Source organism: Martes martes (assembly GCF_963455335.1).
Source record: "Martes martes genome assembly, chromosome: 7".
In the NCBI taxonomy this organism is placed as follows: Eukaryota; Metazoa; Chordata; class Mammalia; order Carnivora; family Mustelidae; genus Martes; species Martes martes.
The window spans coordinates 32,325,328-32,339,514 of NC_137894.1; positions in this window are offsets into that span (position 1 = coordinate 32,325,328).

A 14,187-nucleotide genomic window follows, 5' to 3' on the forward strand; every position below is an offset into this window, starting at 1 on the left:
TGCTCAACATCAATTGATCATCAAGGAAATACAAACCAAAACTGCAATGAGCTATCACCTCCCACCTGTCAGAATGGCTAAAGTCAACAACACAAGAAACAACAGATGTTCATGAGGATGCAGAGAAAGGGGAATCCTCTTGCACTGTTGGTGGGAATGTAAATTGGTGCAGCCCTCTGAAAACCAGTGTGGAGGTTCCTCAAAAAATTAAAAGTAGGACTACCTTATGATCCAGAAATTGCACTACTAGGTATTTACCCAAAGGATACAAAAATACTAATTCAAAGGGATACATGCACCCTGACATTTATAGCAGCATTATCTCCAATAGCCAAATTATGAACAGTCCATGTGTGCATCAATTGATGAATGGATAAAGAAGATGTGGTATATAGACACAATGAAATATTATTCAGTCATCAAAAGAATGAAATCTTGTCATTTGCAATGACATGGATGGAGGTCGAGTATTATGCTAAGTAAAATCAGTCAGTCAGAGAAAGACAAATACCATATGATTTTACTCATGTGTGGAATTTAAGAAACAAAATAAATGAACAAAGGAAAAGAGAAAGATAACCCAAGAAACAGACTCCTTTTTTTTTTTTAAGATTTTATTTATTTATATGAGAGAGAGAGATAGAGAGCATGAGAGGGGAGAAAGTCAGAGGGAGAAGCAGACTCCCCATGGAGCTGGGAGCCCGATGCAGGACTCAGTCCTGGGACGCTGGGATCATGACCTGAGCTGAAGGCAGTTTCTTTCTTTTTTTTTTTATTTTTTTTAATTTTTAATAAACATATAATGTATTTTTATCCCCAGGGGTACAGGTCTGTGAATCGCCAGGTTTACACACTTCACAGCACTCACCATAGCACATACCCTCCCCAATGTCCATAACCTCACCCCCCTTCTCCTGACCCGCCTTCCCCCAGCAACCCTCAGTTTGTTTTGTGAGATTCAGAGTCACTTATGGTTTGTCTCCCTCCCGATCCCATCTTGTTTCATTTATTCTTCTCCTACCCCCCTAACTCCCCATGTTGCATCTCCATTTCCTCATATCAAGGAGATCATATGATAGTTGTCTTTCTCCAATTGACTTATTTCACTAAGCATGATACCCTCTAGTTCCATCCACATCGTCTCAAATGGCAAGATTTCATTTCTTTTGATGGCTGCATAATATTCCATTGTGTAAATATACCACATCTTCTTTATCCATTCATCTGTTGATGGACATCTAGGTTCTTTCCATACTTTGGCTATTGTAGACATTGCTGCTATAAACATTGGGGTGCACGTGCCCCTTCGGATCACTACGTTTATATCCTTAGGGTAAATACCCAGTAGTGCAATTGCTGGGTCATAGGGTAGTTCTATTTTCAACTTTTTGAGGAAACTCCATGCTGTTTTCCAGAGTGGTTGCACCAGCTTGCATTCCCACCAACAGTGTAGGAGGGTTCCCCTTTCTCCGCGTCCTCGCCAGCATCTGTCATTTCCTGACTTGTTAATGTTAGCCATTCTGACTGGTGCAAAGTGATATCTCATTGGGGTTTTGATTTGTATTTCCCTGATGCCGAGTGATGTGGAGCTCTTTTTTATGTGTCTGTTGGCCATCTGGATGTCTTCTTTGCAGAAATGTCTGTTCATGTCCTCTGCCCATTTCTTGATTGGATTATTTGTTCTTTGGGTGTTGAGTTTGCTAAGTTCTTTATAGATTTTGGACACTAGCCCTTCATCTGATATGTCGTTTGCAAATATCTTCTCCCATTCTGTCAGTTGTCTTTTGGTTTTGTTAACTGTTTCCTTTGCTGAGCAAAAGCTTTTGATCTTGATGATATCTCAATAGTTCATTTTTGCCCTTGCTTCCCTCACCTTTGGCGATGTTCCTAGGAAGACGTTGCTGCGGCTGAGGTTGAAGAGGTTGCTGTGAAGGCAGTGTCTTAACCAACTGAGCCACCAGGTGCCCAAGAAACAGACTCTTAACCGTAGAGAACAAACTGGTTAACAGTAGGGGGATGGTTGAAATAGGTGATGAGCATTAAGGAGTGCACTTGTGATGAGCACCAGGTGTTGTATGGAAGTGTTGAATCACTATATTGTACACCTGAAACTAATATTACACTGTGTGTTAACTAACAGGAATTTAAAACTTAAAAAAATGTTCACTTCAGATCCTATCAGAGCCACCAAATCTGTTAAATGACAAAAATTCAACTGAATAAATTTAAGGATCAAATTGGTTTTATTTAAAGATTCATGAATTGGGCAGCATCCCACCTAACAAACAGAAGGGAGCTCTACCCAGCTGTAGAAAAGGAAATGTTTTTAAAGGCAGAAAGGGGACGGAAAAAGGAAATTATTAGCAAGAATTATTGGCAAGAATTTCAGGTAATGTCACCCTCTCAAAGGGGCCAGAAGGCTCTAACAGGTGGATTACCTCACTAGTGCTGACCAGGTAATCCCATGTTAACTGGTTAAAGGTCACATTTCTCAGAGGTTGAACCTACAATTGGACTAGGTACTAAGTCTTGATTCACTGACATGGTATTTAGCACAAGCAACTCCATTTTTGGCCTGCTGTGCCCTTTTTTTTTTTTTAACACTATAAAGCAATAATTTGGCATCTGAGTGTCTATCTCAAACTTTCCGGGAGTCAGAGAAGGGTAGAGGCAACATGGGGACTGAGGAGATAGAGGTGAGGCATCTGGTCACCAGAAAGAGATTCAGGGGTAGGACAGAGATGACCAAGGGTTGTTTGACTTTAGTCTGTCTTGCAGTTTACAGGATTACCCTCCATCCCATGGTTTTACCAACTCACCAGTAAAAGTCACATCACTTGCTAATGATCTGTGGAGTCCTATCTGACCTCTGGGGGAGGTAATCAAATGCCAAGTCCTGCTACAGGCAGACATGAACAATAGCAGAGAGTCAGTCTGGATTCTCACCTAAAACATAATGTGTTCTGTTCAAAGGGCTGCCCTCTATTCTTAGATGATGTCCCTCCTGTCTTTCATGAGGCAATAGGACGTTGTTTCACGTTCCTACTTGAAAAAAATATACATTTTAACCTAGTATCACCTCTTTTTAAGAAAACTTTTCCACTGGTCCTAGAAATCCTAACATCTGACCTGAAGCCACGCTCTGAAGGTCCTGTGTCCTGCACAAATCTTACTGAGGTCAAAAATGCCCCTTCAGGGGAGGGGCTCTTCCTTTTCTTTCTTTTTTTTTTTTTTTTTAAGACTTATTTATTTATTTGACAGAGAGAGATCACAGTAGACAGAGGCAGGCAGAGAGAGAGAGAGAGGGAAGCAGGCTCCCTGCTGAGCAGCGAGCCCGATGCGGGACTTGATCCCAGGACCCTGAGATCATGACCTGAGCCAAAGGCAGCGGCTTAACCCACTGAGCCACCCAGGTGCCCCGGGGCTCTTCCTTTTCTAAAGCTTATGGCTGCTTCTGCATCAGCAGGTACACAAGAAGGCCGGCAAAATCTTTTAGTCAAATGAAGGTTGGAGGAACACTTCATGTTCTTGGGCAAACTTCGTGGCTTTTCCTGAATAAGCATCAGACTCAGAGGCACACATATTTTAGCTTAATGTTCAGTTCACAATATCAGATTTTTTCACCTCCTCAACTCATGTTTTTTTAAAGATTTTATTTATTTATTTGACAGAGAGAGAGAGAGATCACAAGTAGGCAGAGAGGCAGGCAGAGAGGCGGGGGGGCAGGGGGGAAAGCAGGCTCCCTGCTGAGCAGAGAGCCCAATGTGGGACTCGATCCCAGGACCCTGAGATCATGACCTGAGCCGAAGGCAGAGGCTTTAACCCACTGAGCTACCCAGGCGCCCCAACCCTCAATCATGTTTAAATACTGGTTAGTCTTTATTATAATACATCATGGCAGGCGGGGAGGACCTTTTCATGGTCCTCCCCGCCTTGTAGTCTTTCCTTGTAGTCTTTCCTTATTCCTGTTATGAAGTTTGGTGGCCCTTATCAACCCTCATCCTACCTATGTGTCAGTGTCCCCAAGCTCTGCCTGCTCCGAGATCTTCTTCCTCTCTGACCACGCCCAGATGAAGCGTTTCTTGAATGGTCTGCCCTTGACACTGTTCTCTCCCCTCACCAGAGGTCCTCAAAGTGTCATCTGGACCTGTATTCAAACCACCTCCTGTAGGTCTCAGGGGGCTGAGAATAAGCCAGAGCTGGAGCTCGAGTGGACCTTAAATGACACAAAGCCACCTGGTGACCACTCTCCCTCCCTCCCCCCCCCGCCCCCACGTCAGACCAACGCTTAGCAGGTGACCACTTGGGACAGGGCTTCTAGCAGACCATCTAGCCTCGGTTTCCTGTCACAACCTTTTGGGAAGCCTCCTCCCAGCCACGATGAGCCCCACCTTCTCCCTCCTCCACAGTCAGCAAGGTCATCTCTCTGCACGTGGGCCTAGACCTTCACAGCTCGTAGGTTTTTAGGCACAGGTTCCCCAACGTCAGCAGAAGGAACATGTGGCCACACCTTCCCCCTGTGTCTGCAGGCAGAGAGTGAGCACGGGGTCAGGTGGTTGACACTCTCCCGAGCGATGCCGGTTTTACCATTCTCTCATTCCTGCTAACACTTGGTATTACTCACCTTCTCTTTTTGCCAGTAGAACATGGATAGAGTAATTTTTCATTGTTGCTTTAATTTGCATATCTTTGATTACTAATGTTGTTCAAGCATCTTTTCAAATACTCCTTTTTTTTCTTGCTTAATATGTTGTCCAGTCGTTATCCTTTGCCCGTTGTTCAGTGGGGTTCATCTCAGCTGCTTGACTTGGCCCAGAGGCCACTGGGAAGAAAAGATCAGTCTAGCTCCCAACTTGACCTCCTCCTACAAAAACACTCCACTGGCAGGAGCTGCAGCCCTCTCTGGACACTGCTTCCTGAACTTTCGCACCCTCCCCCCCACCCCTACTTCCACACAACCCCCCCCATGCCCCCATCCCCCTATCTCCCCCCCCCACACCCCCCCCCCCCCCCCCCGTGCTTAGAAAAGTAAGTAGCTCTAAGCCAGGATAAAGGAGGTGTAAGACCCAGAAGCTCCATGACCAAGATACTACATAGGGAACAGTTAGTCCCGTGGGTGGGAGGAAAGAGGCCAAATTCCAGAGTTTTATTTAGCCCCTGTCAGGAAAGGCCTAAAGATTATTCTGGGAGACACCAAGTTGGGAGTGGGAAGGGTTGCAGAAAGGCCTTGATTACCAAGGGCCCCGTGTGTCTGCACAGGCCCCTCGCTGCGGCATGAGCTGGACTACAGGAGGACATTTACTTCCCTGCAGAACGCAGGCTACACTTTCTTCAGATGCGCGCTGTGGGGGTTGAACCCGCCAAGATGGCGCTTCCGCACCAAGGAGATCCTCACCTGCGCGACCTTTCACACTGAATGCTTAACCGTCCCTCCACACTCCCTGAGTGCAGACAATCTGTGGGGGCAGACGCACAGATATGGCAGTTTTTACAAATTGAAGGTTCGTGGCACCCTTGTTGACACCCTTTTTCCAACAGCTTTTGCTCACTTTGTCTGTCTGTGTCACATTTTGGTAATTCTCACAAGATTCCTAACTCTTCGTTATGATTATATTTGTTGTGGTGATCGGGGATCACTGACTACAACGTGCTGAAAGCTCAGAGGGTGGTTAGTGTTTTTAACAATGAAGTATTTTGGGGGGCCCCCGGCTGGCTCAGTGGGTTAAAGCCTGTGCCTTCAGCTCAGGTCATGATCTCAGGGTCCTGGGATCCAGCCCCACATCAGGCTCTCTGCTCAGCAGGGAGCCTGCTTCCTCCTCTCTGCCTGCTGCTCTGCCTACTTATGGTCTCTCTCTCTGTCAAATAAATAAATAAAATCTTAAAAAAAAATGAAGTATTTTTTAGTTAAGGCATGTACATTCTCTTTTTAAGCGTAAGGTATCGCATGCTTAATAGACCACAGAAGAGTGTAAACATAAGTGTTACATGGACTGAGAAACCGAAAACTTCATTTGACTCACCTTATTGCTATCTTCGCCTTATTGCAATGATCTAGAACAGAACTCACAATATCGCTGAGACAGGCCTGTGGAGCATACCTATTTGTCGGGCATTTAATATTAATTACAGTCTGTGTGCATGTGCCTGTGTACTTCTGTGTGGGTAAGTGTGTGCATATGGGGGTCTGCTGATGTGCAGGTGTCTGTGTGATTATGACTGAGCACAAGTCTTGGTGTGCCTACGTGTGCATGACTCTTACAAAGGACAAGGTCATGGAGCATGTCATACCGTGAAAAATGAAGAATATAGAGAGTTCTTAAGAAAAAAAAGAAAAGAGGATTGTTATGGACTGAAAGTTTGTGCCCCCCAAATTCATTATTTTGAAATCCTACCCCCCAAAGAGATGTTATGAGGATATCAAGACAAGGGACTTCTGGGGGTTCCACCTTCATGAATGGGATTAGTGCCTTCTAAAAGAGACCCCGGAGAGCTCCCTCCCCACCTCCCACCCTGTGCTGACATAGGGAAAAGATGGTTGTCTCGGAAGCAGGAAGCAGGCCCTCACCAAGTCTGCTGGTGTGTGGATCTGAGACTCCCAGCCTCCAGCGTAAGAAACAAAATGTCCGTTAAGCCACTCGGTTCATGGTATTTTTGTCATGGCAGCCGGAGCAAGGACAAGAACTAAAAGAATTTTATCGTGTCTCTTCCTTCTCTGACGTTCAGCACATGGGAACTCAGAAAAGTTGGAAAAATCTCAGAGTTGGAAAGAGCCATCTGACACTTGAAGCCCTTGTGCAGTATCCCCAGCAAGTAACTCTCTTCTGTTTAAACACTCCTGATGCGGTCCTTTGCTCACTGTCACTCCAGGGAGCACAGTCTCAATGGCAGGTGGCTCTGGCCACTGGAAATACCATCCCTTGAATCTCCTGAAGTCCGTAGCCCTGCGCATTCCACTCACTGATACAGCTCCCATGGGACAGGTTTCACGAAACAAGCCTCTCTTCTCTGGGTCTGCCATGTCATGATCTCTTGAAATATGACCCCCAGGACCAAACATGATTCTCCAGACACAGTCAGATCAGAGTAGGCAGGACAGAAGAGAAGTATTTGCCATGTCCAAAACAAGGTAGAGACAGGAAGTGATAGCTAAAAAATCCCGAGAACCCCTGCAAATCAACTCGGCTCAGGTGAGACCAGGATGCACCAGCCTCTGACCCAGGAGACCTTGCTCGGGTGTATATCCCCAATGCATTCTCATAGGGGGCCACAGGGACACGTGCAGGGATGTTTATCCAGGTGTGTGTATTTGCAGGAAGGGGGAGAGCGGGCTTCCGCTAGAAGACACGGCCTACACAAAGACCCCAAGGCCCACGGCTCTTCCCCTCTGCTCCGATGGTCTGGCATTATTTTGAAAATCGAAACTCCTGGAAAATTCAGCACATCCACCTCTGCATATCTCTGCTGAGTCCCCAGAAGGGTGGGAAGAGAGAGAACTGGTGAGCATACAAGGGGCCAGGCACAGAAACTAACAAAAGCCCGAGGTTTTTTCTTGTCAACCTTGAGCAGCAAGGCAGCAGACATAAGCAGAAAACAGCTAAAGCTGTTGCAAGAATGAATTTCCTTTTGAAACAGCACAAATGAAAAACAAAATCCTCTTAACCTACTGACAGGGTTCCTGGTGGAATAAAGCACTTTCTCTGAAATGACCCCCAAATTAGCAAAACCATAATTAGGATTACTAAATGAATAGATCGGAATTCCATAGAGAAAATATTTACTCAGGCAAAACCTCCTCAATTCAATGGCTCTTTCAATTAATTTTTTCTAAAGTTTTGGATTTCCACAGACTAATCTGCTGGTATTTAGAAGGATTTATAAACCACTTGCCAAGTAGTTAAAAAGTGTGAAAAAGTCTTTGCCAGGAAGCTCTTTGGGGACCTTTGCTAGGCAGAGAGGAGTGAGGTGTTCAAAAAGTCCTCCCTCCAACCTACAGGACATGGCTTTCCCCACTGCTGGTTCATCCCCACTGCAGTAAGCCTTACAAAGGTTAGGCCAAGGATTGTCCAATGCCCTGGCCAAGCCCCAAAGTCATGGCTGACCCTGCAGGAGCGATGGAATAAGGGTGGGAGACGTCTTAGCTCTGGAACCGAGGGTTCCACTGGAGGAGGCTAAGGAGTGATTGGAGCTTACAGGAATTACAGCATGGAAATGGGCTATGTTGCTTTGAATGTAATACTGAATCAAGCCTGGGCCACATGCAGCATGGAGGGTTATTGGATTTCTCTAAGATTTTGACTAGGATATCTGGGAGAATCTTTGATGCAGAAGGAAATTAAGGCCCTACCCAGAGCCCTAACCCACTTACCAGCGTCATCTCCCGCCTCTCTGTTCCTTGCCCCTCGCAATACACTCAGACATATTCCCCACCCACACAGTTCTCTTCCTCCTCTTCCAAACTCACCTTGTGCCCTTTTTGTGCCCTCACTTTAAATGCTGCTTTCCTCAAAGAAGGGAATGGTCAGGCTGGAGACCACAGTGCAGAGGTACCCCGGACTCCATGGAGCCCCTGGTACTCTCCCAGTGGGAGCCCCTGATCCACCCCTCCCCTACCTTAAGGCAACTCAGCAGCATTCCTCTCTATCTCTCCAAAGAAAATCCACTGCACAATGCATGAGAGGAAGAAAGACGTTTTGTTCTGAAGTTTCAAGGAGTACAGGGTCACAGGAAGAGCACGGAGCAAACAACATCCCCACTCTCCCTGCAAGTTCTCACTCAGCCATAGACAACCCACCCTCCACCCTACTCCCCCACTCTCCTCACCATAGCCCTCTCCCCCAACCCTTACACCCTACCCCCTCTCCAGACCCTTCCCAGGAAGTTTCAGTCTCTGTTCCCACCACCCCCTATAGATTTCCCTCTCTTTCTGCAGAGCAATTAAACCCTTTCCTGCCTTGCTTCCAATTTTGCAGACTCTTTCCCATGACCCCTTCGACAGTCTTTGGGCTCCATCTTCTTTAGAAGGCAGCGGACAGTTGTAAATAACAAACAATATCTTTCCCCGGGGCTGGGATGAGGGTAGGGAGCAGCGCTTTGGAGTCCTGGCTGATGGGGAGTTTCTGAAAGTCTGATGTGCCAGCAGGAGGCAGCAGTGAGCAAGAACCTGGAGTTGTTTGTAGGCTGACTTGCATCATTGGAAACTGGATTACCAGAAGGGAAACCCTCCGGAGGACTAGACTTCCTCCTACTCAAGATTGGCGGGGGTGAAGAGCCTTCATACATGGAGATATTTTTGCTCAGGAGCATTTTCTCTGCAGAATGCACCAACTTGGATGTTGTCAGATATTTACATAGATATTTTACACTGAGTAAGATGTGCATCTGACAGATTGTACTTTCTGAAGATGGCCACAGCAATGTCACCCATCCCACATGTCCTTCTGTGAAGTAACCCTATCACACCCCTATCAGGAGCTGGAGTTTATTTCCCACTTGTATCTGAGTTTCCAATGTCTGCTTCAACCGACAGAGTATAGCAGAAGTGATTTCACTGTCTTGGTAGCTTCTACTTCCTGCCTCTTGGAATGGTCACTCTTGGGATGATCCCTTTCAGAATGCTGTTACTGTATTGACTCTATTTACTTATTTTCTCTATGCTTAATCCTGGAGAGACTGTCCCTCCCTGGGTTAGCGTATTTCTAGAGCCTCCCTCATGAGTGTGGCTTTGATATACAAACCAACCTATCCAGAGTCCGCACTTCCAACCAACCCCTTCATGAAATTTTCACACCCCAAGCCTGTTCTAAGTCACCACAGGACCAAGTAATAGGCAACCAAGGACCACCCCTACAACCAGAGACTGAAATTATTCAAACTATCCAACCTAAACTTACTCACATTGTCTACCATGCCTCACCCATTCCTTTTCACAAAAGCCCCAGTAAAGGCTCTGGGAATGCTCTCCTCTCCCTCCTTTCTGCCTCCCCACTGACCCCGGTGGCCTTCTTCATGTGGCCTCGCATGGAATTGTGCCTCCTGTTTCTGGGGATCTAGAATAGGTATAAACATCTTCCTCCAAGACAGTCATTTCCATGTCTGCACATCTTACCATATCGATTAACACAACTCCTGGGTACATTTTAGAATGGCCACCATGGCTCTGAGAAACTCAAGTCACATGGAGAAGCCACACGAAGGCATGATAGTCAGTAATCCCTCCTGAGCTCCCTGGAAAAAACCTGTGTCAGCTGCCAATCCTACAGGCTCACCTCTGGGACATTCAGCACAGAAGACCAGCCAACTTCTGATGGCAGCTCTGTGACAGACCCCAGTGAGAAATGCTGAGCTGAGCCCAATCAACCCACAGAACAGTGAATTGTATTTTGGATCACTCCGTTTTGAGGGTGGTTTGACACAAAGGTGCAGATAACCAGGACATGCGTGATGCTCTTTTCATGGGATAGGATCAATTCCTATAACATGAAGTTCCCATGAATGACCGGAGCTCAGTGCTACTCAAAGCTTCAGCATCACCTGGAAGCTCATTACAAATGCAGAATTCAACCCCATGTCAAATTTATGAAGCCAGAGTCTGCATTTTAACAAGAGCCCCTGATGAATCGAATACACATTAAAGTCTAAGAAGCACTGTTGTGGCCATTATTGACTATACTTTGCCCAGCTCTCCTTAAATCCTTTAAATGGTTCTCTGTGCCCCTCTCCCACCTTCTGTCTAGGTGTTTTATTCCAACATCTTGCTCGTGTGATCGTTAGACTATTGCCCTTGGGTTACTGCATTTGCTTTGCCTGTACGTGCAAAGAGTCAGAAATATCTGGGAGCTTATGCCCCTGGGATAATCCACACAGTGACTGATTATATGGCATTATGAAAGCCCAGCTCTTTGCCTCAAGGCAGAACAAATTTTATTTATTTATTCATTGATTGATTGATTGACTGGTTGGGGGTGGTAAGGAGGGACAGAGGGAGAGGAAGAGAGAGAATTCCAAGCAGGCTGTGGAGTCTGACATGGGGCTCAATCTTACGACCATGAGATCATGAACTGAGCCAAAATCAAGAGTCAAATGCTTAACCAACTAAGCTACCCAAGGCGCCCCACAAGATGGAACAAACTTTTTCTTTTTAATATTTTTTAAGATTTATTTGTTTGTTTTAGAGAGAAAGAGAGTTGGGGGCAGAGGGAAAGGGAGAGAGAATCTCGAGCAGACTCTGTGCTGATCACAGAGCCCCCCACATGGGCCTCGATCTCACAATGCTGACCTCATGACATGAGCCAAAACCTAAAGTCAGAGGCTTAACTGACTGCACCACCGAAGTGCCCCAGGTGTAATTTTCTCCAGAGCTATCCGGGACCAGATAGAGACTGGGACTTTGCCTAGAAAGTCATCCTTGATGCACTTCCTCCTCTTCCCTGTCCTGCTTCCCCCACTCCCTTCCCAATTTCTCTTAAGGGCTCTTCCTTAATAAATCTTCTGCACGTGAACCCTCATCTTAGGGTCTGCAACAGGTACTTAAGACAGCATTGCCCTGTGACATCCTGGTCACCCAGATAGTAGACATTGGCTAACATACTAGGACAGGATTAGTGGGGGTGGGGGGAGGGAAAAGCAGGTGATGAGTATAGACAACTCTTTTGAAGAGCTTTGTTATAGAGTGGAACTAAAAAATGATGTTGTAATTGGAGAGAATGAAAGCTGTGTTAATTATATTACTCTGTAACCCATTACTCCAAAACTTAGCAGCTTAAAACGACATTTATTATCTCACACAGTTTCAGAGAGTCAGGAATTCCTCAAGGTGGCCCTGCTCAGAGTCTGTCATGTGGTTGCAGTCATGATGCCAACCAGGGCTGCAGTCTCATCCGAAGGTTTGGTGAGGGCTGGAGGACCTGCTCCCAAACTCACTCATGTGGCTGCCGGCCAGAGGCTTCCATTCCTCTCCACTTGGGCCTCTCCAATGAGTGGCTCATGGCATTGCTTCCCCCAGGGTGAGTGACAGGAAAGACAGGTATTTATAAATGCATAGCATGAATTGGCAAGGGCACACTGTTAACAGCTGGTAAAAATCCTTAACTCTTGGGAGGATTGAGGAGCACAGGACTGTATGGGTGACGAAGACAGATTTCCATTTTATATACTTTTGAATTCCCTTTGTAATTTTAAAACATTAAAGGAGATAGCTTAAATGAATCACCAGTACTGGGGCACCTGGGCGGCTCAGTTGGGTAAGCATCTGCCTTCTGCTTGGGTCATGATCCCAGGGTCCTGGGATCGAGCCCCACATCGGGCTCTCTGCTCAGCAGGGAGTCTGCTTCTCCCTCTTCCTCTGCTCCTCTCCCTGCTCATGCCCTCTTCTCAAATAAATCAATACAATCTTTTAAAAAAATGAATCACCAGTAGCTTGCAATGAATAAAGCTACATCTGTTGCAAAAATATCTATAAGAGGAAGAGATGACAAGGATAGAAAATTTGAAATGAGTCATAAAAAATATGTAAGTGATAAAAAAAAATATGTGAATGATTTTAGAAGCATGTATCTATACTATGTAGGATTTCTGGAAGCATGCTGACCCCAGGTAGGTGGGAGTTCTTACCTCCACTAAGAAAGCCCAGAGCACTTCCCCTTCCATTTGCTCTGCCCAGTGTAGGCGGACCTCACCTCTGAACAGCTCCACAAGGCCTTCCTTCACCAGCTGCCTGTCTGGGATCTATCAGCTTTCTGGTCTGATCTTAATTCAGACGTCTCCTGCTTCCTACAACATGCATGACCATTTGCCCTGGATGCAGAGTCTTGAAAACTCCAGCAGAGATAACTGAAACAATTCAGCCCCAGGTTCCAGCATCAACCCCTAAAAGGAAGGATAGGTGAGCAGTTTGTCTTAAACCCGGAATGGGTTTAAGATGGCAGCATCTGCAGAAGTGGCCACATCCTCTCCATTCAAGGGGCAGATGAGACTGACTTCCTCTCCCTACAGTCTCTGGAGCTGAGCACCAGGTGCAGGAGAGGTCCTGGCTGTGTCAAAGACAACGTCACACTCTCAGTGCAACACTTGACTCAGAAGCCCCCACTCCAGGCATGTCTTTCAAGGTCCGTCATCATAAACCAGTGACTTGGGGAGAAGCAGGGGCTGCAGAAGCTTGTGGAGATGGAGAAAGCTTGGGGATATGTGCCTGTGTGAGGACAGGGAGAGGACAGAGGACCTAACATGAAAGCCGCATGACAGGGCAGGCAGAGTACTCAAACTGGAAGAAGACAATGGGATAGGATTCAGACTCATGGTTCCTGGTACCACCCCGAGAGGCAAGAGAGTCCCTACCCCGGCTTCTGGGACTTTGAGCAGCACTACAGGAAGTGGAGTCTGTGGACCAACGCCAGTCCACAAATGGTCTGTTACTGGGTCTTGATGAGTTACACACAGAAACAGAGAGGAACTTTTTATCTTTCCGTCTTTAAAACGTGAGCCTTGGATTTTATGTGGATTTTTTTCAATTTCATTTTTCTAGTGATTTATTTTTATTGGATTTGTACAATCTGATCCGTATTGGATGGGAAAATTGAACACCAATCCTGCGCCGCAGAAAGTTTGCGAAGCCCTGCCTTCAAAGCTCCCACAATACCATGAATATTCGAAAACTAAACTAAGGAGCCCATGGGAGCTGTTGCCAGGCCCTGTGCAGAGGGCATCCTGCAGCCTAGACATCAGCTCGGTGACCACACCATCCGGGCCCCAGCGCAACGCCACTCCGCGTCTTCCGCCCCCCACGAGGTAAACACAAAAAGCAACTGCGTCTGCATGTCACAAAGGTTTCTGGGTTGTTCGTCTGCCAACATCGGAGACAGACACTGCTTCAGAGTAAGAGGAAGATTTGAGTGGCAGAAGCACTTAAGAAAGAAAAAAGACAAATTAATTAACTTGTCAAATCCTTTTTCCCAGATAGCATGAATGCAATGGTTTCTTACAGAGTAAAGTAGCATTTCCCAGGAGAGTACATGTCCATTTTCATGCTTCTCTGTGCTCCAGTTCATGGTCCAGGGGGTACCCACGAATTAGTGCAGTATTGACAGGTGCGCGTGGTGGCTGTGGAACATCTTGCCCTACCAACACTTTACCTCTGTAACCTGAATATACATAACCACAGATGTCCTACGTGTGGCTAATGCTTCACATCCT